Source organism: Engystomops pustulosus, chromosome 2, assembly GCF_040894005.1.
Source record: "Engystomops pustulosus chromosome 2, aEngPut4.maternal, whole genome shotgun sequence".
NCBI lineage: Eukaryota > Metazoa > Chordata > Amphibia > Anura > Leptodactylidae > Engystomops > Engystomops pustulosus.
In genome coordinates, this window is record NC_092412.1 from 251519578 (window position 1) to 251545514 (window position 25937).

The following is a 25937-nucleotide window of genomic DNA, read 5'->3' on the forward strand; positions in this document are numbered from 1 at the left end:
CATGGTCCCGGGATTCAGAACCCCAATAATTAGTATTGTGGCCCATATTCTTTGAAGGGGGGGGGGGGAATTGAGGACAACCCCTTTAATCTAAAGGGGAAGAAAGGGGGCATGGAGATTTCATAAGACCTGCCATACAAATAGTTGGCTGCTTAAAGGAATTGTCCATTAGGTTACAGCAAGAGCCAAATCCACAGACAGACTCAGACTACGATTGAAGTTATCAAACTTTCTAAGTTACTCTGTATCAGTCCCCCAGCGCGTCCTCTGCTTGCCATCAGTGAATAGGAACCAAAATATTAAAACAGAAGGGCATCCGGCACAATGTATGAGGGCAGCAGCACACAGTGTATCAGTGCAGGTAACAGGAGGGAGGTCACGGCATGTAACTGTCACAAACCCTCAGCTCAGAAACAGCAATGGTCCCTAAGCTTCAGCAAGGCTCCCGATACAGAACTGTCACATTCCCCATACCAGTCCTAATCTGGGACACCGTCTGCAGCAGACATGGCTTTACACCTGAACCGGACCTCTCGCCCCAGTCCTTACACCTGATCAGTCCTTGCCATGGTCTGTGGTCATTCCCAAACCAGTCCTTATTAGGGATCCCTAATGTCCCTGACCCGTCCTTACCCCAGACTATTCCTGAGCACAGAGTCGTCCTCCCTGAGCATCCGTACCCCTGACCAAAACTAACCTGACCCGTCCTTACACCACATCTGTCAGTCCCTATCCAGGAGTCCCCACGCCTCAGGCGTAGCCATCACCTCTGACCCACTCCAGACATTACCCCGGTCCTGTCCCTGAGCCCATCTTCTACCCAGACCAGTCAGTGGCTGCTCCGGGTCCTTTCCCAGAGTCCTCTGCCCCGGAGCGGCCAATACCCCAGACTCCTGTGTGCCATAGTCCTGCCAGAACCCAGACCATAGAGTCCTCCTAACCCCGAATAGTAGCCTCCGACTCCCATCCCAGATCAAGAAGTCCCCAACAGGCCTGTCCTTACAATGGATCCATCAGTCGCCCCAGTCCCCGCAGCCCTCCTCGCCCCAGTCCCTGCAGTCCTCCTGCCCCAGTCCCCGTAGCCTTCCTTGCCCCAGTCCCTGCAGTCCTACTGCCCCAGTCCCCGTAGCCCTCCTTGCCCCAGTCCTTACCCCAGTCCCTGCAGTCCTCCTGCCCCAGTCCCCGTAGCCCTCCTTGCCCCAGTCCTTACCCCAGTCCTTACCCCAGTCCCTGCAGTCCTCCTGCCCCAGTCCCCGTAGCCCTCCTTGCCCCAGTCCTTACCCCAGTCCCTGCAGTCCTCCTGCCCCAGTCCCCGTAGCCCTCCTTGCCCCAGTCCCCGCAGCCCTCCTTGCCCCAGTCCCCGTAGCCCTCCTTGCCCCAGTCCTTACCCCAGTCCTTACCCCAGTCCCCGCAGCCCTCCTCGCCCCAGTCCCCGTAGCCCTCCTTGCCCCAGTCCTTACCCCAGTCCCCGCAGCCCTCCTTGCCCCAGTCCCCGTAGCCCTCCTTGCCCCAGTCCCCGCAGCCCTCCTTGCCCCAGTCCCCGCAGCCCTCCTTGCCCCAGTCCCCGTAGCCCTCCTTGCCCCAGTCCCCGTAGCCCTCCTTGCCCCAGTCCTTACCCCAGTCCCCGCAGCCCTCCTTGCCCCAGTCCTTACCCCAGTCCCCGCAGCCCTCCTTGCCCCAGTCCCCGTAGCCCTCCTTGCCCCAGTCCCCGCAGCCCTCCTTGCCCCAGTCCCCGCAGCCCTCCTTGCCCCTGCCCTTACCCCAGTCCCTGCAGTCCTCCTGCCCTTACCCCTGTGAGTCCCGCAGCTCCTCCAATCCCTGAGCGCTCCCTTCCCAGCAGCCAGGGGGCACGCTGCCCGGAGCCCAGGCCGCCCCCTGCCCCGCACACATGTCCCCTCCCTGCAGGCCTCAGGCCGGGCCTAGCTCCCGCAGCGTGTCCCCGTTACCCGGATCCGGGGCCTGTAGCGTGGGGCCCGGCAGCGACACTCACCGGTAGCAGCAGCACGGACGAGGCGAAGCTCCCGCCGCGGGGGGAGGGGGTCTGTCCCGAGGAGGTGGGGGTGTATAACGTGACGCGCTCTCCGGGGCTCCCGCTCCCCTCACAGCCGGCAGTGCGGGCCGCTCGGCGGCAGCTTTAATCTCCCGCAGCCGCACACAAGCTCCATTGTCTTTTTTTTTTCTCCCCCCTCCTTCAGCACCTTCTCCTACCTCCTCCCCCTTTCCGGCTCCTGCAAGTGGTGTCTTCCTCCTCCCCTCGCCGTGCCGCCGACCAGACCACACCCCCTCCGCTCTCAGCGGACACGCCCCCGACATTCCCAGCACTTACCGCCGCTTCGTGTGACACTGCGGTCACGCCCCCCTCAGCAAGAGCAACCACGCCTCCTCAATTCCACACGAAAGGCCTTGGTGAGAAACCGGACACGCCCACCACGGACAAGCCCCGCCCAACCCGTCTGCCTGGTCTTCCTTTCTCTCTCTCACCAGAGGAACGTTCCACTCCTAACAGCCTCCCCCCTCCTCCCTCTGGTAAGAGTGGTACCGCCCCCCTCCTTATCCCCGCTCCCTCCACCCTCCAGGGGGCGGTGACTCCGCCCTCCTCTATGACTCCCCCCACCTCCCCCTCCCCTGCCCGCACTCCCGGCCACAGCTCCTGACAACTGCACTGATTACTGCTACTGCCTACAGGAGAGCGTGCGGCCATTGTTATATCCTGCTCCCTGCCGCCACAATGTACACGCCACAGCTGCTGCAGAACATCATCATACACACCACAGCTGCTGCAGAACATCATAATACACACCTCAGCTGCTGCAGAACATCACAGTACACGCCACAGCTGCTGCAGAACATCATCATACACACCTCAGCTGCTGCAGAACATCATCATACACACCTCAGCTGCTGCAGAACATCACAGTACACGCCACAGCTGCTGCAAAACATCATCATACACACCTCAGCTGCTGCAGAACATCACAGTACACACCACAGCTGCTGCAGAACATCATAATACACACCTCAGCTGCTGCAGAACATCATCGTACAGACCACAGCTGCTGCAGAACATCATAATACACACCTCAGCTGCTGCAGAACATTATAATACACACCTCAGCTGCTGCAGAACATCACTGTACAGACCACAGCTGCTGCAGAACATCACTGTACACGCCACAGCGGCTGCAGAACATCATCATACACACCTCAGCTGCTGCAGAACATCACAGTACACACCTCGGCTGCTGCAGAACATCATTATACACACCTCAGGTGCTGCAGAACATCATAGTACATGCCACAGCTGCTGCAGAACATCACAATACACGCCACAGTAGCAGTAGAACATCATAGAACACACCATAGCTGCTGCAGAACATCACAGTACACACCACAGCTGCTGCAGAACATCACAGTACACACCACAGCTGCTGAAGAACACCACAGTACACACATCAGATGCTGCAGAACATCACAGTACACGCCACAGCTGCTGCAGAACATCATCATACACACCTCAGGTGCTGCAGAACATCGTAGTACACGCCACAGCTGCTGCAGAACATCATAGTACACACCACTGCTGCTGCAGAACATCATCATACACGCCACAGCTGCTGCAGAACATCATAGAACACACCACAGTTGCTGCAGAACGTCATAGTACATGCCACAGCTGCTGCAGAACATCACAGTACACGCCTCAGATGCTGTTTCTCTGTTTGTTTTCAGCTTTCCATCACCAGTGCCTGGTTTTCTCTTTGCTTTGGGTCAGGTTGTGGTTTGTAAACATACACTGATACATTGTAGCAAACCTTCTGCTATTCAAAAAATAAGCTTATACCACAAGACCATATGGCAGTGTTATATTCTCCTAAGTCCAAGTGGTGGTGATCTGTGATCACCTAGTTACAGACCTGCTCTACTCCCGGTGCGTGAACCTCCAGAGACGCCTTTCCTTTGATCTCTCTCAGGTACAAATGAAGTAGTGAAGGATGAGGATCGCACTCCAGCTTCTTAATGTTAAAAGACTTCAAACTTTATTCTTTCATGGATACAGCAGTTACAATGAGATGCTTAATCTGACGCGTTTCTGACCTTAGCGGTCCTTAGTCATAGATCATCTATGACTAAGGACCGCTAAGGTCAGAAACGCGTCAGATTAAGCATCTCATTGTAACTGCTGTATCCATGAAAGAATAAAGTTTGAAGTCTTTTAACATTAAGAAGCTGGAGTGCGATCCTCATCCTTCACTACTTCATTTATATTCTCCTAAGTTTAGTCATTTGGAGTGGACAATCTTCCTCGCACTATTGCCCCATGTGTTTACCTTTTTTTATTACTGCCTTTCAACCCCTGAAGTATGTTTTAGATCACTGACAGCAAGCAGGGATCTTGAAAATGGGGTGGAACTGATGTGTAATGATGGATTCACTGTTGTTCGCAGTGACCAATCACAGTGCTGCTTTCATTTTTTATTCCACTGCAGTACTATGAAAGCTGAGTTGTGAATGGTTGCTGTGGGCAACAGAGTTTATCAACTTGACCAAAGGCTTTAACGGGGATATGTAGGCCTGGGAGCAATATGGGACCTAAAAAGACTCTCTCCCCCATATTAAGAGACAAGTATTATACATTATAAAATTTATAATTGGGGTCTGTCAGCCTGAATTACGCCATTGTTTAGACTGTTTACTGAATCCAACCCCCTCCATAACAAAGTACAGTGTATTGAAAATGTTCTAGAAATTTCCATTACACTTTATTGATGTAAAACTTGATGACCCCTGTAAAACATGGATGGAAATCTGACAGAATTGCAAATCATTCTACCAGAGGAGGATCCGAGGGTCCGATCCCAGAGAAATCAATATGGAGGCAGTCGTAGAATTGATCGCCTCACTCGTCAGTGTCGCTGCGAATGTGGATATTGATAATATCGGAACATCTTATGGCGAAAATTACAAGACCCTGACAGGAATTAACCTCTTTATAGCCAGTCAGTCTTGAGTTTCACAGTAAATATCAACCCCTTTAGGCTACATACACACGAGCGTTTCTTTGGTCTGTGTCCTATGCTCCTATCCGGTTTTCTTTTCACAGATTGTACACTGACACATTAATTTCCACAGACTTGTGTAGGGAAGGTGAAAAATACGGAAGACACACAGGTCCGTATTTGCGGATCACTTGCTATTAAACACAATCATATGACCCTTCAAGGGGTTGGGACGAGCTGGTCACATCATGTGCCAGACTTATGTATTTTTTGGGGATCCACAAAAACGAATGACCCGCAATGGGGCTCATTTACTAAAGGCTTTTTCGCCAGTTTTCTGTTGGCCCAAATATAACAATGACTTAACATAATAATGGTCGCATCATGCCGCCAAATAGCACTAAAATATAACTTTGGGCATACCCCGCCCCTGCTCCCAGGTTTGTCATCTCCAGTTTTTGATCCTGTACCCAGACGGAATTTCTGGAGGTCTCGAGACCCTTTTCAGCAGAAGAGTGGCTTAGTCACTTCCTAGTCACTTCCTATCCCCTGGTCCGAGAAGATCACTGATTGGACAAAGTGTGTCCTGTGACCCCTTGGAACTCCCATGCGGATGCAAGCCCGAAAACCAGAGATACCAGAGTGACACGGGAGCCAAAGTGGGGTAAATATGTGCCCCTTTTTTTCCTCCACCCCATAGGGGTTTTCACGGAAACTGGTATTTTCATTGTAGGGACCACATAAAACTTCCATATAGTGCCAAGTTAATACTGCTATATACCACCAACATAATACCACTGTATAGGGGCCATGTATCATAGTTTTTTTTTTCTATGGTATATAATTGAGACATTTGGAAGGTCTTTTTTACACCTTATATATGATCATGTCTTTTTTTTCTTGTGATACATCTTTAGTGTTTCCTTGTCCTGGTAGGTGCAAGTTTTGGCTTCTTTTTTAGACCCTTTGTTGCAAATGTCATGCAGGAGTGGATACAACTGTAAATTTTGCATTTGAGGCTGTGTCCTGCATTTTTAAGCACTCTATTCACACCCCAGGGAGATGACAACATATGAGGCTGCGGTCACAAGTGATGTTAAGGGTGATGTTGCACGTTGCGTTTTGGTTGCGTTTTCATTGCGTTAGACAATGACTTGCCTAATTACATTACTGTTAAAATTTGCGTTTACAGAACACACATGTTAACACATTGTTAACAAATTGTTAAAATATGCATAAATCTTGTGTTTACATATCGTTTTGTAAATGCAAATGTTTACAGTAATGTAATTAGGCAAATCACCTCTTCTCAGCTGTTGTAATGTGTTTCAAAACGCAACCAAAACGCCAAGTGTAACCAATACATTTTAAAAAAATATAAATGCAAAAATGTTTAAAATTTTGCACATTAACCTGTTTTTTTTTTTAAATTCATACATTTAAAGCATGTGAAATAATTCCAATTTACATGTTAAAACAGGGTCCATGAAAAACAATCCTTCTTTTGCACGTGCCCTGGACCGGGTGCAGATTTGTGCCTAAAAAGTGGCAAAAATAAGCAACATAAGTGATACATAAGTGAGAAGTCACACGGAATATCTGGAAAATAAAGATACATAAGCTCAAGGGGCACATAAAAACAACTGCAAAAGTTGCAGTGAAAAATCGCAAAAACAACAAAAGTTGCAAAAATGAGACAATTTAACTATCAGAAATAAAGATACCGTATTTTCCGGGCCATTAGGCGCACTGGAATATAAGGCCCATCGGACTATAAGGCGCAGGGTCCGGGGGCGTGGCGGAGGTCCGGGGGCGGAGCGGAGACCCGACGAGAAGAGACGCGACGCGACCCGAAGACGAGACGTGGCGACGCGGGGAAGGTGGAGGAGGGCAGCGGACCATACTTACAAAGGTCCCCGCTACCGGAGACAGCAGATCTCCAGCGGGAACTGCAGACCGACGCGGCAGAAGTTGTTTGTGCCGCGTGGTCTGCAGTTCCCGCTGGAGATCTGCTGTCTCCGGTAGCGGGGACCTTTGTAAGTATGGTCCGCTGCCCTCATATAGGGCGCACCGGACTATAAGGCGCACTTTGGATTTCCAAGGAAATCCAAGGCTTTTATGTGCGCCTTATAGTCCGGAAAATGCGGTACATGTCCTCCTATATTTCTCAAAAATATACAGTATCCTTATAATACAGAAACCAGTATTATCAATAATATAGGTGGCGGGCGATGTTACTGATTTCAGGGACCCCCCTATATAGTGTAACCCTAGGCCGATACCTCCTTTGCCACTCCCTTTAAGTATGACTGTTTGTACTAACAGTAAGTACCTCCTACCGGTAGTATATAGGGCGATACACTGCCTTATATTAATTTTCACAGTAGTCACAGGTCTCCTCTCACAAAATCTCCCTGATGGAGCTCCCCTTTAAGTACAAGAAAAACTCTGGGAAGTCTCAGATAATGGGAGCGCTACTTCTCTCCTGTCAGCCGCGGAATCATCATTTTCTTTTCATTATACAAATTAATTTGATGTATTTCCAAAGGGGTCCTCCACTTCATTAGGCGCCATGCGGCTGCTCCATGCGCGGGGACTTAGTATCCATAAATACTTAATAATCATCAAATATTCATAGGGAATATTATTTAGAAGATAATCTCAAATATTTACTTCCTTCACATCAGAAGGTTTTTTTTTTTGCTGACGTTCACAGAATACTATTTAAAAAATGTTATTTTCTACAAAAAATTTTTCCCAAAAAGGGGTGGCTGAACATGCCCCAATATAAGACTGGGATTCTTATTGGTTGTGCATTGATACTGAGCCCCCATGTGGTCGGAGAGATTAGATAATTGGGCATCACATGATTCTATGTAAAAATCCATCCCATTAGATGATAAAGACTATTCTGGGAACTAATATTTATACAAATCACACCAAGGATTTAACAGACTACAAACCCGGTAAGTAGTCTGATCCCGCCTTCACACTCGGCATAATTGGTGATCGTGCTGGGTCTTTTCGACACAGAATGGGTAGCCATATTGCCACCTTTGCACGGGCATCTTTGAATGACAATCCATTGTAACTATATGACATATTACCTAGGAGCTTATTCACTTTTGTGGCCATTTTGTATGTACAAAATATATATATACATTCCTCCCAACAGTCCTGTTTGATATAGGACATGGCTTGAAGGGGCATTTGTAGTAATCCACTTGTCTGAGGGAGTTTGGGCATAGCCCAGGACTAGAGCCTAACACTACCCCACAAATAGAAATGGTGGACTTAGCCAATCCATGTAGTGAATATTGACTATAATGTAATACCACATTTGACCAGCAGTGGCCGCTACAAGAAAAATTCACAGTTCAACTTCTACGGAGATTTCCTCAATCCAGATCAGAGTCGATCGACTGATTACCATCAATGATCAGGAGGAAACCTTTATCAATTAAAAATAGATTTATTTTAAGCCTCACAGCCTGAGCCCTGGATACAATTTTCTTTCTGCCCGATCACCAAATTAATGGTTTACCAGCGCCACTGACATTAAGAGGTTAATAATCTCCGTGACCCTTCTCTCCTGATAAGCCCAGACTACTATTTCTACTGTCCCTGTTACCGGCAGCTTCACACTGCTATAAATTCCTAAGAAAGGCAATAAAACACCTCAATTTTACCAATCTCCTTCCTGGGCCGACTCCTGCTGAGCAGCCGAACAGATAAGACAACATGTCTGCAAGAAACACCACTACCAGCACTATCCTCCTCACCGCCTGCAAGAAACACAACTACCAGCACTATCCTCCTCACTGTCTGCAAGAAACACCACTACCAGCACTATCCTCCTCACTGCCTGCAAGAAACACCACTACCAGCACTATCCTCCTCACCGACTGCAAGAAACACCACTACCAGCACTATCCTCCTCACTGCCTGCAAGAAACACCACTACCAGCACTATCCTCCTCACTGCCTGCAAGAAACACCACTACCAGCACTATCCTCCTCACTGTCTGCAAGAAACACCACTACCAGCACTATCCTCCTCACTGTCTGCAAGAAAAACAACTACCAGCACTATCCTCCTCACTGTCTGCAAGAAACACCACTACCAGCACTATCCTCCTCACTGCCTGCAAGAAACACCACTACCAGCACTATCCTCCTCACTGCCTGCAAGAAACACCACTACCAGCACTATCCTCCTCACTGTCTGCAAGAAACACCACTACCAGCACTATCCTCCTCACTGTCTGCAAGAAAAACAACTACCAGCACTATCCTCCTCACTGTCTGCAAGAAACACCACTACCAGCACTATCCTCCTCACTGCCTGCAAGAAACACCACTACCAGCACTATCCTCCTCACTGCCTGCAAGTGACACCACTACCAGCACTATCCTCCTCACTGTCTGCAAGAAACACCACTACCAGCACTATCCTCCTCACTGCCTGCAAGAAACACCACTACCAGCACTATCCTCCTCACTGCCTGCAAGAAACACTACTACCAGCACTATCCTCCTCACTGCCTGCAAGAAACACCACTACCAGCACTATCCTCCTCACTGCCTGCAAGTGACACCACTACCAGCACTATCCTCCTCACTGTCTGCAAGAAACACCACTACCAGCACTATCCTCCTCACTGCCTGCAAGAAACACCACTACCAGCACTATCCTCCTCACTGCCTGCAAGAAACACCACTACCAGCACTATCCTCCTCACTGCCTGCAAGAAACACCACTACCAGCACTATCCTCCTCACTGCCTGCAAGAAACACCACTACTAGCACTATCCTCCTCACTGCCTGCAAGAAACACCACTACCAGCACTATCCTCCTCACTGTCTGCAAGAAACACCACTACCAGCACTATCCTCCTCACTGCCTGCAAGAAACACCACTACCAGCACTATCCTCCTCACTGCCTGCAAGAAACACAACTACCAGCACTATCCTCCTCACTGCCTGCAAGAAACACCACTACCAGCACTATCCTCCTCACCGCCTGCAAGAAACACCACTACCAGCACTATCCTCCTCACTGCCTGCAAGAAACACCACTACCAGCACTATCCTCCTCACTGTCTGCAAGAAACACCCCTACCAGCACTATCCTCCTCACTGTCTGCAAGAAACACCACTACCAGCACTATCCTCCTCACTGCCTGCAAGAAACACAACTACCAGCACTATCCTCCTCACTGCCTGCAAGAAACACCACTACCAGCACTATCCTCCTCACTGCCTGCAAGAAACACAACTACCAGCACTATCCTCCTCACTGCCTGCAAGAAACACCACTACCAGCACTATCCTCCTCACTGCCTGCAAGAAACACAACTACCAGCACTATCCTCCTCACTGCCTGCAAGAAACACCCCTACCAGCACTATCCTCCTCACTGCCTGCAAGAAACACAACTACCAGCACTATCCTCCTCACTGCCTGCAAGAAACACCACTACCAGCACTATCCTCCTCACTGCCTGCAAGAAACACAACTACCAGCACTATCCTCCTCACTGCCTGCAAGAAACACCACTACCAGCACTATCCTCCTCACTGTCTGCAAGAAACACCACTACCAGCACTATCCTCCTCACCGCCTGCAAGAAACACCACTACCAGCACTATCCTTCTCACCGCCTGCAAGAAACACCACTACCAGCACTATCCTCCTCACTGTCTGCAAGAAACACCACTACCAGCACTATCCTCCTCACCGACTGCAAGTGACACCACTACCAGCACTATCCTCCTCACTGTCTGCAAGAAACACCACTACCAGCACTATCCTCCTCACTGTCTGCAAGAAACACCACTACCAGCACTATCCTCCTCACTGCCTGCAAGAAACACCACTACCAGCACTATCCTCCTCACTGTCTGCAAGAAACACCACTACCAGCACTATCCTCCTCACTGCCTGCAAGAAACACTACTACCAGCACTATCCTCCTCACCGCCTGCAAGAAACACCACTACCAGCACTATCCTCCTCACCGCCTGCAAGAAACACCACTACCAGCACTATCCTTCTCACTGCCTGCAAGAAACACCACTACCAGCACTATCCTCCTCACTGCCTGCAAGAAACACCACTACTAGCACTATCCTCCTCACTGCCTGCAAGAAACCAGCACTATCCTCCTCACTGTCTGCAAGAAACACCACTACCAGCACTATCCTCCTCACCGACTGCAAGTGACACCACTACCAGCACTATCCTCCTCACCGCCTGCAAGAAACACCACTACCAGCACTATCCTCCTCACTGCCTGCAAGAAACACAACTACCAGCACTATCCTCCTCACTGCCTGCAAGAAACACCACTACCAGCACTATCCTCCTCACTGCCTGCAAGAAACACCACTACCAGCACTATCCTCCTCACTGTCTGCAAGAAACACCACTACCAGCACTATCCTCCTCACTGCCTGCAAGAAACACCACTACCAGCACTATCCTCCTCACTGTCTGCAAGAAACACCACTACCAGCACTATCCTCCTCACTGCCTGCAAGAAACACCACTACCAGCACTATCCTCCTCACTGTCTGCAAGAAAAACAACTACCAGCACTATCCTCCTCACTGTCTGCAAGAAACACAACTACCAGCACTATCCTCCTCACTGCCTGCAAGAAACACCCCTACCAGCACTATCCTCCTCACTGCCTGCAAGAAACACAACTACCAGCACTATCCTCCTCACTGCCTGCAAGAAACACCCCTACCAGCACTATCCTCCTCACTGCCTGCAAGAAACACAACTACCAGCACTATCCTCCTCACTGCCTGCAAGAAACACCACTACCAGCACTATCCTCCTCACTGCCTGCAAGAAACACAACTACCAGCACTATCCTCCTCACTGCCTGCAAGAAACACCACTACCAGCACTATCCTCCTCACTGTCTGCAAGAAACACCACTACCAGCACTATCCTCCTCACCGCCTGCAAGAAACACCACTACCAGCACTATCCTTCTCACCGCCTGCAAGAAACACCACTACCAGCACTATCCTCCTCACTGTCTGCAAGAAACACCACTACCAGCACTATCCTCCTCACCGACTGCAAGTGACACCACTACCAGCACTATCCTCCTCACTGTCTGCAAGAAACACCACTACCAGCACTATCCTCCTCACTGTCTGCAAGAAACACCACTACCAGCACTATCCTCCTCACTGCCTGCAAGAAACACCACTACCAGCACTATCCTCCTCACTGTCTGCAAGAAACACCACTACCAGCACTATCCTCCTCACTGCCTGCAAGAAACACTACTACCAGCACTATCCTCCTCACCGCCTGCAAGAAACACCACTACCAGCACTATCCTCCTCACCGCCTGCAAGAAACACCACTACCAGCACTATCCTTCTCACTGCCTGCAAGAAACACCACTACCAGCACTATCCTCCTCACTGCCTGCAAGAAACACCACTACTAGCACTATCCTCCTCACTGCCTGCAAGAAACCAGCACTATCCTCCTCACTGTCTGCAAGAAACACCACTACCAGCACTATCCTCCTCACCAACTGCAAGTGACACCACTACCAGCACTATCCTCCTCACCGCCTGCAAGAAACACCACTACCAGCACTATCCTCCTCACTGCCTGCAAGAAACACAACTACCAGCACTATCCTCCTCACTGCCTGCAAGAAACACCACTACCAGCACTATCCTCCTCACTGCCTGCAAGAAACACCACTACCAGCACTATCCTCCTCACTGTCTGCAAGAAACACCACTACCAGCACTATCCTCCTCACTGCCTGCAAGAAACACCACTACCAGCACTATCCTCCTCACTGTCTGCAAGAAACACCACTACCAGCACTATCCTCCTCACTGCCTGCAAGAAACACTACTACCAGCACTATCCTCCTCACTGTCTGCAAGAAACATAACTACCAGCACTATCCTCCTCACTGCCTGCAAGAAACACCACTACCAGCACTATCCTCCTCACTGCCTGCAAGAAACACCACTACCAGCACTATCCTCCTCACTGCCTGCAAGAAACACCACTACCAGCACTATCCTCCTCACTGTCTGCAAGAAACACCACTACCAGCACTATCCTCCTCACTGCCTGCAAGAAACACCACTACCAGCACTATCCTCCTCACTGTCTGCAAGAAACACCACTACCAGCACTATCCTCCTCACTGCCTGCAAGAAACACTACTACCAGCACTATCCTCCTCACAGCCTGCAAGAAACACCACTACCAGCACTATCCTCCTCACTGCCTGCAAGAAGGGCACCAACTCTTCATTAGGAGCAGAAGTCAACTATTACATTGGAGGACTCAACATGACCGTACATTACAAGGTCATCCATGTATTACCATTGTGGGTCATGTAATACCACACTTCTCCTATAGTGGCCACTGTAGGAATGTGCACCACTTACATTAGTGCCATGTTTGTTTTTATATTCCTATAGGATCACATAGAACTTTAAGTGGTCACTAAAAGCCAATGGCGTAGAAACTTACACGATGACCCCCACCATAAAAAAAAAAAAAAAAAAAACATCCTGGACAATCCCTTTAACTTATCCAGTCTTATGTAACCAGGTTTGTAGAGTTCAGATCTTTTTGTAAAGTCGCCCTTTATACAGGATAACATATTTCCTTGTGTACTTTGATCCACGCAGTAAATGCTTTCTAACACACAGGAGCGAAGCCTGTAATAAAACCAATCGTGATAATGCAGAGGGCACAACCTTTGGCATAATGCTGTGTGGCACCACCTCTCTGGAGTCCATAATGGGGACAGGGACCCCTATATAACAAGTGGAACCCCTAACTACAGTATGGACACTCTTGAATACCCCTTTTAGTTCCCCTGTGGCACTTGGGGGTGCTCCCATCTGATAACACTTCCCTTGGACCACAAAATGTTACGCCCTCCAGTCATGAAGTATAAACTAAAGGACTGGTCCCCCCAAAAAATTTGTAAATAGTTCGGATATACTCGAGTATAAGCCTAGTTTTTCAGCACAAAAAAATGTGCTGAAAACCCAAACTCGGCTTATACTCGAGTAAAAAAAAAAATAGGTTTTGCCGGGGTTTTGTGGTAAAATTAGGGACCTCGGCTTATACTTGGGTCGGCTTATACTGGAGTATATACAGTATTTACAATGATCAAAAAAAAGGTATGGAGTAAAAAATGTAATTCCACCTCCTTTACAGACTACAAACACGAACCCTGCGTAGTCAGACCTACATGTGTATGGGGGAAGGTAAGACAGTTGGTGGCTACACTTTCTGCATGGCCATCGTCACATGACCACAGGATCAGACGACTGCAGAGGGTTTGTTTGTAGTCTGTTACCATGACAATAGATACTAGGGGTGTATGTAATAAATACATTTTTTTATTTTCGATCTAGATTGGTTGCAATTTAGATTGGTGCTTTATTTCTCTAGGGGAACGGACCCTCCCAGTGACGACTTCTCTAATGTTTCATTATATTTTGAGGTCCCTCTACCCTTTAATATAGGTCCGACACATTTCAAGCTAACACAGGTTGCTACAGTGTTGAAACTATACAGGCAGTCTGTTTGTTCTCAAGTTGAATTTGTATGTAAGTCGAAACTGTATATTTTATAATTGAAGTTCTAGACAATTTTTTTTTTTTTTGCCCCAGTGACAATTGGATTTTCAAAATTCTTTGTTGTAATTGGACCAAGGATTATCAATAAAGCTTTATTACAGACACCTGATCAGTGCAGCCTGGGACTATAGTAACATCCAGAGAGGTCACCAGAGGTCACAGTGGGCAGAGGGGTGCATCTGTAACTAGGGGTCGTCTGTAAGTCGCGTGCCCTTAAGTAGGGGACCGCCTGTACTGTAAAAAATACCATCAATATACAAAATAACTACAAAAAAAAAAAGCTAAGATCAAGGCTTGGTAGAACCGCCACAAACCCTACAGACTGCACATCCGCCATCTTGGATTGCAATTTTTTAAATATACTTTTTATATAATTAAAAAAAATCCCAACTAGAACCCAGAATGTCGCGTAAAAAAAGTCCCCTCATATAGTGTGGAAATGGGGGCCTGCCGGAAATAACATTGACCACATTCTCCGAGTGTCACAAACAGGACAGGTGTAGCCTCTACCTCCCCAACATATGGACATTCTTGACTATTAGGTTTCATCCGAAGCCCCGGAGTGGGAAAGTTTAACTCATTCATTCCTTGGTCTACAGAAATAATCAGACGCGTACACGGAACTCACAAATATTTGAGGTGCAACCCAACAATAAAAGAAAGAAGAACCAAGGTCTCTGTATATCCTGGATGGGACCCAATGTCACCTCTAGATCTCCATGAATTGAGATGATTGATTTGAGATGGACCCACCCATCTCTGATAGGATCCACCAATAATCTAACGTCTAAGGATCCTCAGAGGAGCTTGATGGACTTCTGTCACTGTTGAAGACAGGTTAGAAGCACAATAATCGTGGAATCAAGATGATACCATTGGGTTGTCCTAGGCCCACGGTGACGCAGAGTATGATATGGACCTAAGCAAGGTTCCTCCAAGGGAAATTATTTGAACATGAGATGAACCTCCCACCATCTTTGGCCTATAGAGAAAAAACCTTAAAATGTCACTAATATCAAAAATGACATTTTCCAGAATAATAAGTGGACCACAAGTATGACCCACTAGGCCAGTGCCACAAACTTCATATGTCCAAAACAAGCTTCAAAGTCCATAGTACCTGTCCTTATTATGGGGACACTATGACTGTCCTTATTATGGGGACACTATGACTGTCCTTATTATGGGGACAATATGACTGTCCTTATTATGGGGACAATATGACTGTTCTTATTATGGGGACAATATGACTGTCCTTATTATGGGGACAATATGACTGTCCTTATTATGGGGACAATATGACTGTCCTTATTATGGGGACAATATGACTGTCCTTATTATGGGGACACTATGAATGTCCTTATTATGGGGACACTATGACTGTCCTTATTATGGGGACACTATGACTGTCCTTATTATGGGGACACTATGACTGTCCTTATTATGGGGACACTACAGCTGTCTACATTATGGGGACACTGTGACTATCTTCAATATGGGGACACTTTGTTCTTATTATGGGGACATTATGACTGTCCTTATTATGGGGACACTATGACTGTCCTTATTATGGGGACACTACAGCTGTCTTCATTATGGGGAAACCATGACTTTCCTTATAATGGTGACACTACGACTGTCTTCATTATGGGGACACTTTGTCCTTATTATGGGGACACTATGACTGTCCTTATTATGGGGACACTACGACTGTCTTCATAGTGGGGGAATTATCAGAAGTGTCTGAGGTAAAACGGTTCTAGTTGCCCATGGAAACCAATCAGAGTTCAGTTCTCATTTTATAAACAGCTGTGGGAAATTGAAAGCTGCGCTCTGATTGGCTGCCATGGCCACCTAGAACATTTAGTCTCTCAGCCACTTCTGATAAATCTCCCTCAGACTGTCTATGTGTCCTGTCTGTATATCGGAGTGACTATTATGTCTGCAGAATGTTGGGGGTTATGATCCCGCACATATAGGAGAGGTTGGGAGTCCCTGGGGTTTATACTTCGATATCGTTTTCCCCCTCATTACGCCCTGGTGGCACCGACAAAATGGCCGCCGCGTGTGATGGCATCTCCCTGAATGCTAAAAGGAGGATTACGGATAAAGAAGCGGCGTTACATGACAATTTTTTTTTTCGAGGGTATCGGAGACTAAAGCGTTTATAAAGAGAGAGGAAAAAACGAAAGGCCTGAACGTCAACTCCAATTATTACCATAGCAACCGGTGGCCGATTCTTAACTCGCACCAGTTTTACCGTCAATCACGTCGACACATTGAGCTCATTAATTACTAACTGCATGTTTTACTGCCTGATAGGGGAAGATGTAGCCAAAGGCCACGCGTGGCTCCAGCCGGATTAACCCCTGCCTGCCCGCAGACGCACTGACATACGTTATGTATCGGCAGAGGCTTCCTCTCATCTATGTATAACATTTATATACATTATTATCATGTGCCATACATAGCAATAGAGCATCCTCTACTAGGACCAGCAACAAACCTGGAACCTCTGACTGGTGCAGAGACCAAAACACTCCACACGCTTTAAGAGGGTTCATGGGCTCCACTGTTTTAGGCTCTTATCCAAAGTTGGGAACAATTATAAATAGATCTCACACACCGATGCAGCACAGTGCTTTAAGTCCAGCTACAATCCTGGAATATAAATCCATATTTCACAGTCCAGCTGCTACTAATAAAATAGATAATGGTGTGATCAAACATCTCTCCAGGGAAAATACCTAAGACTGGCTGCAGAGAAACAGTGCACAGCAGTGTCAGGACAAACCCCCAGTGCACTTGAAGAATCTACAATTCTGTAATGTAAATCCATATATCACAGTCCTGCTGCTACTGACAACATACACAAAGGTCTGATTACAAATCTCTCCAGGGTCGATATTTAACACTAGCTGCAGAGAGCACAGAGCACAGCAGTGTGAGGACATGTCCTTAGTACAATCCTGGAATATAAATCAATATCTCACAGTCCTGCTGCTACTAACAACATACAGAATGGTCTGATTACAGATCCTCCCACACTCCAAAACATATTGGTAGGTTGATTAAATTGTGAGCCCCATTGGAAACAGGGACTGATTTAGCAAACTTTGTGTAGCGCTGCGTAATCTGTGCTATATAAATAAAGGAATTATTAATATGATCTCTCCAGGGACATTATATAACACTGGCTGCAGCGAGCACAGAGCACAGCAGTGTGAGGACAAGACTCCGGTGAATCTACAATCCTGGAATACAAATCCAAATATCCTAGTACTACTTCTGCTAACAACATACAAAAGGTTATGATAAATTATTATTATGTTTCATGTATAACAATGTATAGCACCCTCTACTAGATCTCACGGTACATCACAGTGCTCCATGTCCAGCTACAATTCTGGAATATAAATCCTTATTTAACACTCCTGCTGCTACTAACAACATACACAAAGGTCTGATTACACATCTCTCCAGGACCTACACATAACACTGGCTGCAGAGAGCTCAGAGCAAAGAGCTGTGAGGATCCGCCCTTAGTACAGACCTGGAATATAAACCATATTTCACAGTCCTGCTGCTACTAACAACATATATGATTACACATCTCTCCAGGGACAATGCACAGGACTGCAGTTGGTATGAGACACTTATTAAAATTGTGGTGCATCTTGGGAAATGTGTGCAGCAGATATTGTCACCTACCCCAGCGTGTTTACAACCACAGAGAGTTGTTTACAGTGTACACACTTGTAGCAAACTCTCAGCTGTGAGAAGTATTTACAAGTTTCCAGCAAACGAGAACGTTCTCATTCACTGACAGCAATGACATTGTGAGCCGGTAACGCGAAAATCTATCACCAGGATATAGACAAGGGGTAGGGAAATCTCTTGACATTATATCACCAGAGAGGATGAAAGAAATGTATTTTTTTAAGAACATAATTCTCCAAATTTACAAAAAGAAATATATATATAAAATTTAAATTTGAAATAATTTTAAAAATTCTGAAAAATTTCCCTAAATCCAGGTCGTTGTTGTGTGTTTCCTTGGATAATATTTCCATCTGGTGATGTGCAGCGGGTGCTGTGTGCTGGATGGCGCGGCCGCCCAGCTGGGGCTCATTACACACAGAGCGCGCTCAGTCTTCTCGCCCGGGGGATCTGTGTGCGGTGCCCTCCTTCCTGGTGTGAAAAAGTCGCCTGTGCCGGGGTAGACACAGCCGCTGCTCACCTCCCTGCTCCAGCCATTTCCTGTACCAGCCGGGATTTTCCAAGAAATTCCTGACATCGCTGAAAACAAATGTCACCCTATGAGGGGAAAGATGTATCTGTCATTTGCGCCAGTTTTTTTTGTTTTATCTATGGGCAGTTCTCCTATAGATAAATTGGGGCACATTTACCGTACTTACCCAGTCCGCAGAGTTCCCCCGAAAGTGCATTGTCCGACGATAGTGCACTGTGCCACGATTCACTAAGATTGTGCCCCGATATCCTGCATGTGTCGCTTCCCCGCTCAGGTCCCCGGAGTTCACCTTCTTCTTCCTGGTGCATGTAAGTGCATTGTCTGTGTATAATGCGCTGTGCGGGGAGTCACTAAGATCCTGCGCCCGATATCCTGCATGTGTCTCTTCCCCGCTCAGGTCCCCGGAGTTCACCTTCTTCTTCCTGGTGCATGTAAGTGCATTGTCTGTGTATAATGCACTGTGCCATGATTCACTAAGATCCTGTGCCCGATATCCTGCATGTGTCGCTTCCCTGTTCAGGTCCCCGGAGTTCACCTTCTTCTTCCTGGTGCATGTAAGTGCATTGTCCGTGTATAATGCCCTGTGCCATGATTCACTAAGATTGTGCCCCGATATCCTGCATGTGTTGCTTCCCTGTTCAGGTCCCCGGAGTTCACCTTCTTCTTCCTGGTGCATGTAAGTGCATTGTCCGTGTATAATGTGCTGTGCGGAGAGTCACTAAGATCCTGAACCCGATATCCTGCATGTGTCGCTTCCCCGCTCAGGTCCCCGGAGCACTTCCTGGTGCATGTAAGTGCATTGTCCGTGTATAATGCGCTGTGCGGGGAGTCACTAAGATCGTGCCCCGATATCCTGCATGTGTCGCTTCCCCACTCAGGTCCCCGGAGTTCACCTTCTTCTTCCTGGTGTATGTAAGTGCATTGTCCGTGTATAATGCGCTGTGCAGGGAGTCACTAAGATCGTGCCCCCGATATCCTGCATGTGTCGCTTCCCCGCTCAGGTCCCCGGAGTTCACCTTCTTCTTCCTGGTGCATGTAAGTGCATTGTCCGTGTATAATGTGCTGTGCGGGGAGTCACTAAGATCCTGCGCCCGATATCCTGCATGTGTGGCTTCCCCGCTCAGGTCCCCGGAGTTCACCTTCTTCTTCCTGGTGCATGTAAGTGCATTGTCCGTGTATAATGTGCTGTGCGGAGAGTCACTAAGATCCTGAACCCGATATCCTGCATGTGTCGCTTCCCCGCTCAGGTCCCCGGAGCACTTCCTGGTGCATGTAAGTGCATTGTCCGTGTATAATGCGCTGTGCGGGGAGTCACTAAGATCGTGCCCCGATATCCTGCATGTGTCGCTTCCCCACTCAGGTCCCCGGAGTTCACCTTCTTCTTCCTGGTGTATGTAAGTGCATTGTCCGTGTATAATGCGCTGTGCAGGGAGTCACTAAGATCGTGCCCCCGATATCCTGCATGTGTCGCTTCCCCGCTCAGGTCCCCGGAGTTCACCTTCTTCTTCCTGGTGCATGTAAGTGCATTGTCCGTGTATAATGTGCTGTGCGGGGAGTCACTAAGATCCTGCGCCCGATATCCTGCATGTGTGGCTTCCCCGTTCAGGTCCCCGGAGTTCACCTTCTTCTTCCTGGTGCATGTAAGTGCACCAGGAAGAAGAAGGTGAACTCCGTGGGCCTAATCGGGGAAGCGACACATGCAGGATATCGGGTGCACGATCTTAGTGAATCGGTTGGACAATACACTTTCTTGGAACACGACAGGACGGGTAAGTAAATGTGCCTCATTGTGGGTTTTTTTTGTGCAAATTTTACTAATTTGCTTGCGCCAGTTTTCTCACGGACTTGTGTGAACTCCTTGTACAGGTATTTAAAGAAGTGTCTGCACCACATTTGTGTCACACTCAATCCTTTTGGGGCGCGGCTGCACTAGTCAATATGTGACAATAATTAGGGGTCGTTCCGGTGCTCAGTCGGACCGTGCGCCAGATTTGTCATGAAAAGTCCGACAGAAGTGTGGGTTGTTATATGTTAAAGTTGCACCAAAAAATAAGTTGGTGCACTCTTTCGGAGCAGTGCAGGGGGCACCAGATTCATGCAGAACGTGCACCAGAAATACAGAATCTGGTGCCCCCTGCAGACTACACAGGACACTGCACATAGTACACACTGCACGGATCTTAGTAAATGTGGCCCAATTTCAGTAATGTGCACAATTTTTGGTGTAACCTGTACAAAACAGCCGCCTACGCCTGGTGCGGACTGGAGTCTATTTGCACACATTTTTCTGGGTGCAAAACAGTGACACATCGGGGGGATGTATCATACACGGCGCATGTCATAAACCACAACCCCTGCAACGAAATCCCAGCTTGTGCGCCACGGGTGCCAGCGCATGATGTTGCCTCTGCCGCCCCCCAGGCTCAGGCCTCCTGATATTTCTATTGGTCGGCAGGACAGTCTTTTGCCATGTCCTGCCTGGAGTATAATTATGCAATAATCTGCGCCATTTCCTAGCGCCGGCTAGTGCACAGGCTCAGCACGGGAATGTCCTGTGCCGGACCACATGATGTAAGGGGGGAAGTAATCGCAGTTCCTGGTCGTGTGTCCGTGTTGCACAGGCCCTGATAAATGTTCCCCCAAAAAGCTAAGGACTATCCGGAACCTTCTCCACCAGGCTGGGTCACTGTTCTATTTCTGACCCATAAGAAGAGAGACAGAAGAATTTGGGTCAGAGGTGGGGTAGTCCCTTCATAATGGGCACAGTGGAGAGGTATGTCCTCATGCCTGCATGTAAGTGATCAGCAGAAGTGTCTGCGCCGCCCGTGTCTGACCACAGCCTGGGAAATATGTGCGTCTGACATCAGCCCAGCAGGAATGTCTGGCATCCAGCAAAGCCACTTCTTCCTCAGCGATGACTCCTCACACACCCCAATGCTTCCTACTCAGGCCCTGATCACACTAAGGGTCAGCCTGGAAGACATACACACCTCAGCTGCTGCAGAACATCTTCATACACACCTCAGCTGCTGCAGAACATCATCATACACACCTCTGCTGCTGCAGAACATCATCATACACACCTCAGCTGCTGCAGAACATCATCATACACACCTCAGCTGCTGCAGAACCTCATAAAAAATACCACAGCTGCTGCAGAACAACATAATAGACACCTCAGCTGCTGCAGAACCTCATAACAGATACCTCAGCTTCTGCAGAGCATCATAATACACACCATAGCTGCTGCAGAGCATCATAATAAACACCACAGCTGCTGCAGAACATCATAACGCACAACTCAGCAGCTATAAACGCACACAGCATTGATCAGGGCTGGACGATATAAAAAATTAAATCATTGCTCCCACGCATCTCCTCTTCTCCCCAGGATTCCACAGCAGTAGAGCGGGCAGAGCCAGGTCCGTGCACTCGGCCCACTCTACTGCAGTGGAATCCTGGGGAGAAGAGGAGCTGCGTGAGAGCATCGGAAGGTAGGTAATGATTTTATGTGCTGGGGGCAGTGTGTGCTGGGCTATCTACTTGGGGGGGGTGCAGTGTGTGCTGAGCTACCTATCTACTTGGGGGGTGCAGTGTGTGCTGAGCTACCTATCTACTTGGGGGGTGCAGTGTGTGCTGGGCTACCTATATACTAGGGGGCAGTGTGTGCTGAGCTACCTATCTACTGGAGGGGTCAGTGTATGCTAGGCTACCTATCTACTGGGGGGAGGGGGTGCTGGGCCCCCACAGCTGCTGTAGACCCACAGAGTGCTGTCCAGAACCAGGTGATAAAAACTAAAATCATTACTCACCTTCTGGTGCTCCCATGCAGCTCCTCTTCTCCCAAGGATTCCACAGCAGTAGAGAGGGCATAGCGATAGCGCACGGACCTGGCTCTGCCTGCTGTACTGCTGTGGAATCCTGGGGAGAAGAGGAGCTGCATGGGAGCACCAGAAGGTGAGTAATGATTAAATTTTTTTATTTGCTGGGGGAAGTGTGTGCCTGGCTACCGATCTACTTTTGGGGGCAGGGTGTGCTGAGCTACCGTCTACTTGAGGGGGGGGGGGCAGTGTGTGCAGTGCTACTTATCTACTGAGGGGGTAGCTATATATTGGGGGCATTTGCAGGAGCTACATGTGTATACATATATAATGTATATGCATTGTAAATGCATTTTGCGCTATATTTTGTGTACACACCCTTATTTCATCAATTAGGGGGTGCAGTATGTAATCATAATAAGATGGGCACTGAAGTCTCGCGGTAGAGGGGGGGGGGCAAACATCGGGGGCCCTAAAATTCCTAATGCTTGCCCTGAATACACACCTCAGCTGCTGCAGAACATCATAATAGACACCTCAGCTGCTTCAAAACATTATAACACACACCCCAGCTGCTGCAGAACCTCATGCCCTTTAACCCCTTCAACACATAACAATTGGGGGATGTTATGACTTCCATTAGCGTCGCGGTGGGAGGAGCGCTGCGCGGTACTCGGGGCCGGTCGGGGGGGGGGGGGGGGGGGGGGCGAGAGGCGACGCTTTTCTCATCATCTTTAATTTTGTGTGAAACAAAACCTCATTTGGTGTAGATCGTGTGACGGGGTCGCGTGAGGTGAGCTGGAAATTTGCTGTTTTGCACAGATGGATTACATTTCAGCCACATTTCCAGTCTCCGATTTTTTTTTCCCCGCTTGTTATATTATTTTGTTTGTCGCTCAAAACTTTGAAAGGAAGACTGTCAGCAGGTAGGACCATGCGGCACTACAGTGCTAAGTATTGTCCCTGGAGAGATGTGTAGTCATCAATCTATACTTCAGGGTCGTAAATGCCGGGAAAAGGTCCTCACACTGCTGTGCTCTTAGCTCTCTGCCTTCAACTGCTCTACAGACCTTTCTTTCCCCTCTAAGCGACTGCAAAAGTATTCAACCAGAAGCCTTCTCATAGCAGAGAGGAGGAGCTGTGGCGCAGCTTGATGCACAGAGCACAGCAGTGTGAGGACATATCTCCAAAAGCTACTATCTTGGCAGAGAAATTCATATTTAACAGTCCTGCTGCTACTAACAACATACACAAGGTCGGAATACACATCTCTACATGGACAATACCTAACACTGGCTGCAAAGAGTACAGAGAACAGCAGTGTTAGGGCCCGCCCCCAGTTCATTTTAAGAAGCTACAACTACAACAAATAAATATTTTACAGGTCTGGTTACACAGATCTCCAGGAACAATATCCAACACTGGCTACAGAATACAGCAGTGTGAGGAAATACCTACTTTGTACTTGGAAAAGTTACAATCCTGGAATATAAATTTGTCTTTCACGGTCCTGCTGCTACTAACAACATACAAAAGGTCTGATTATATACCCATCAAGAACTGCAGAGAGCACAGAGCAAAGCAGTGTTGGGCCACGCCCCTAGTATTATAATGGAATATAAATTAATGTATCACAGTCCTATTGGTGCTTACAATATACACACAGGTTTGATTACACATCTATCCAGGGACAATACATAACTCTGGCTGCAGAGAGCACAGAGCACAGCTGTGTGAGGACACCGCTCCAGTGCACTTGAAAAAGCTACAATCCTGAAATACAAATCCATATTTCACAATCCTGCTACTTAAAATATATAAAAAGGTCTGATTACACATCTCTCCAGGGACAATACATAACACTGGCTGCAGAGAGCACAGAGCACAGCAGTGTGGGAAATGATTACACATCTCTCCAGGGACAATACATAGCACTGGCTGCAGAGAGCACAGAGCACAGCAGTGTGAGGTATGATTACACATCTCTCCAGGGACAATACATAACACTGGCTGCAGAGAGCACAAAGCACAGCAGTGTGGGAAATGATTACACATCTCTCCAGGGACAATACATAACACTGGCTGCAGAGAGCACAGAGCACAGCAGTGTGGGAAATGATTACACATCTATCCAGATACAATACATAACACTGGCTGCAGAGAACACAGAGCACAGCAGTGTGGGAAATGATTACACATCTATCCAGAGACAATACATAACACTGGCTGCAGAGAGCACAGCAGTGTGAGGTCTGATTACACATCTCTCCAGGGACAATACATAACACTGGCTGCAGAGAGCACAGAGTACAGCAGTGTGAGGTCTGATTACACATCTCACCAGGGACAATACATAACACTGGCTGCAGAGAGCACAGAGCACAGCAGTGTGAGGTCTGATTACACATCTCTCCAGGGACAATACATAGCTGGCTGCAGAGAGCACAGAGCACAGCAGTGTGAGGTCTGATTACACATCTCTCCAGGGACAATACATAACACTGGCTGCAGAGAGCACAGAGCACAGCAGTGTGAGGATACCCCCAGTGCACTTGAAAAAGCTACAATCCTGAAATACAAATCCATATTTCACAATCCTGCTACTTAAAATATATAAAAAGGTCTGATTACACATCTCTCCAGGGACAATACATAACACTGGCTGCAGAGAGCACAGAGCACAGCAGTGTGGGAAATGATTACACATCTCTCCAGGGACAATACATAGCACTGGCTGCAGAGAGCACAGAGCACAGCAGTGTGAGGTATGATTACACATCTCTCCAGGGACAATACATAACACTGGCTGCAGAGAGCACAAAGCACAGCAGTGTGGGAAATGATTACACATCTCTCCAGGGACAATACATAACACTGGCTGCAGAGAGCACAGAGCACAGCAGTGTGGGAAATGATTACACATCTATCCAGATACAATACATAACACTGGCTGCAGAGAACACAGAGCACAGCAGTGTGGGAAATGATTACACATCTATCCAGAGACAATACATAACACTGGCTGCAGAGAGCACAGCAGTGTGAGGTCTGATTACACATCTCTCCAGGGACAATACATAACACTGGCTGCAGAGAGCACAGAGTACAGCAGTGTGAGGTCTGATTACACATCTCACCAGGGACAATACATAACACTGGCTGCAGAGAGCACAGAGCACAGCAGTGTGAGGATACCCCCAGTGCAC

General features: G+C 48.0%; 1 protein-coding gene across 3 annotated transcripts in view; it reads right to left on the reverse strand.

Moving 5' to 3' along the window:
* BCL9 (BCL9 transcription coactivator) overlaps nucleotides 1-25937 on the reverse strand; it is a 132292-nt gene that overhangs the window by 25301 nt on the left and 81054 nt on the right. Inside the window, exon 1 of one of the 3 annotated variants that reach the window (XM_072138846.1) lies at nucleotides 2209-2291. The exons of 1 other annotated variant lie outside the window; for it this stretch is intronic. The gene's annotated coding sequence lies outside the window, so the exon portion shown is untranslated. One more of the 3 variants, XM_072138844.1, reaches the window with a different exon arrangement.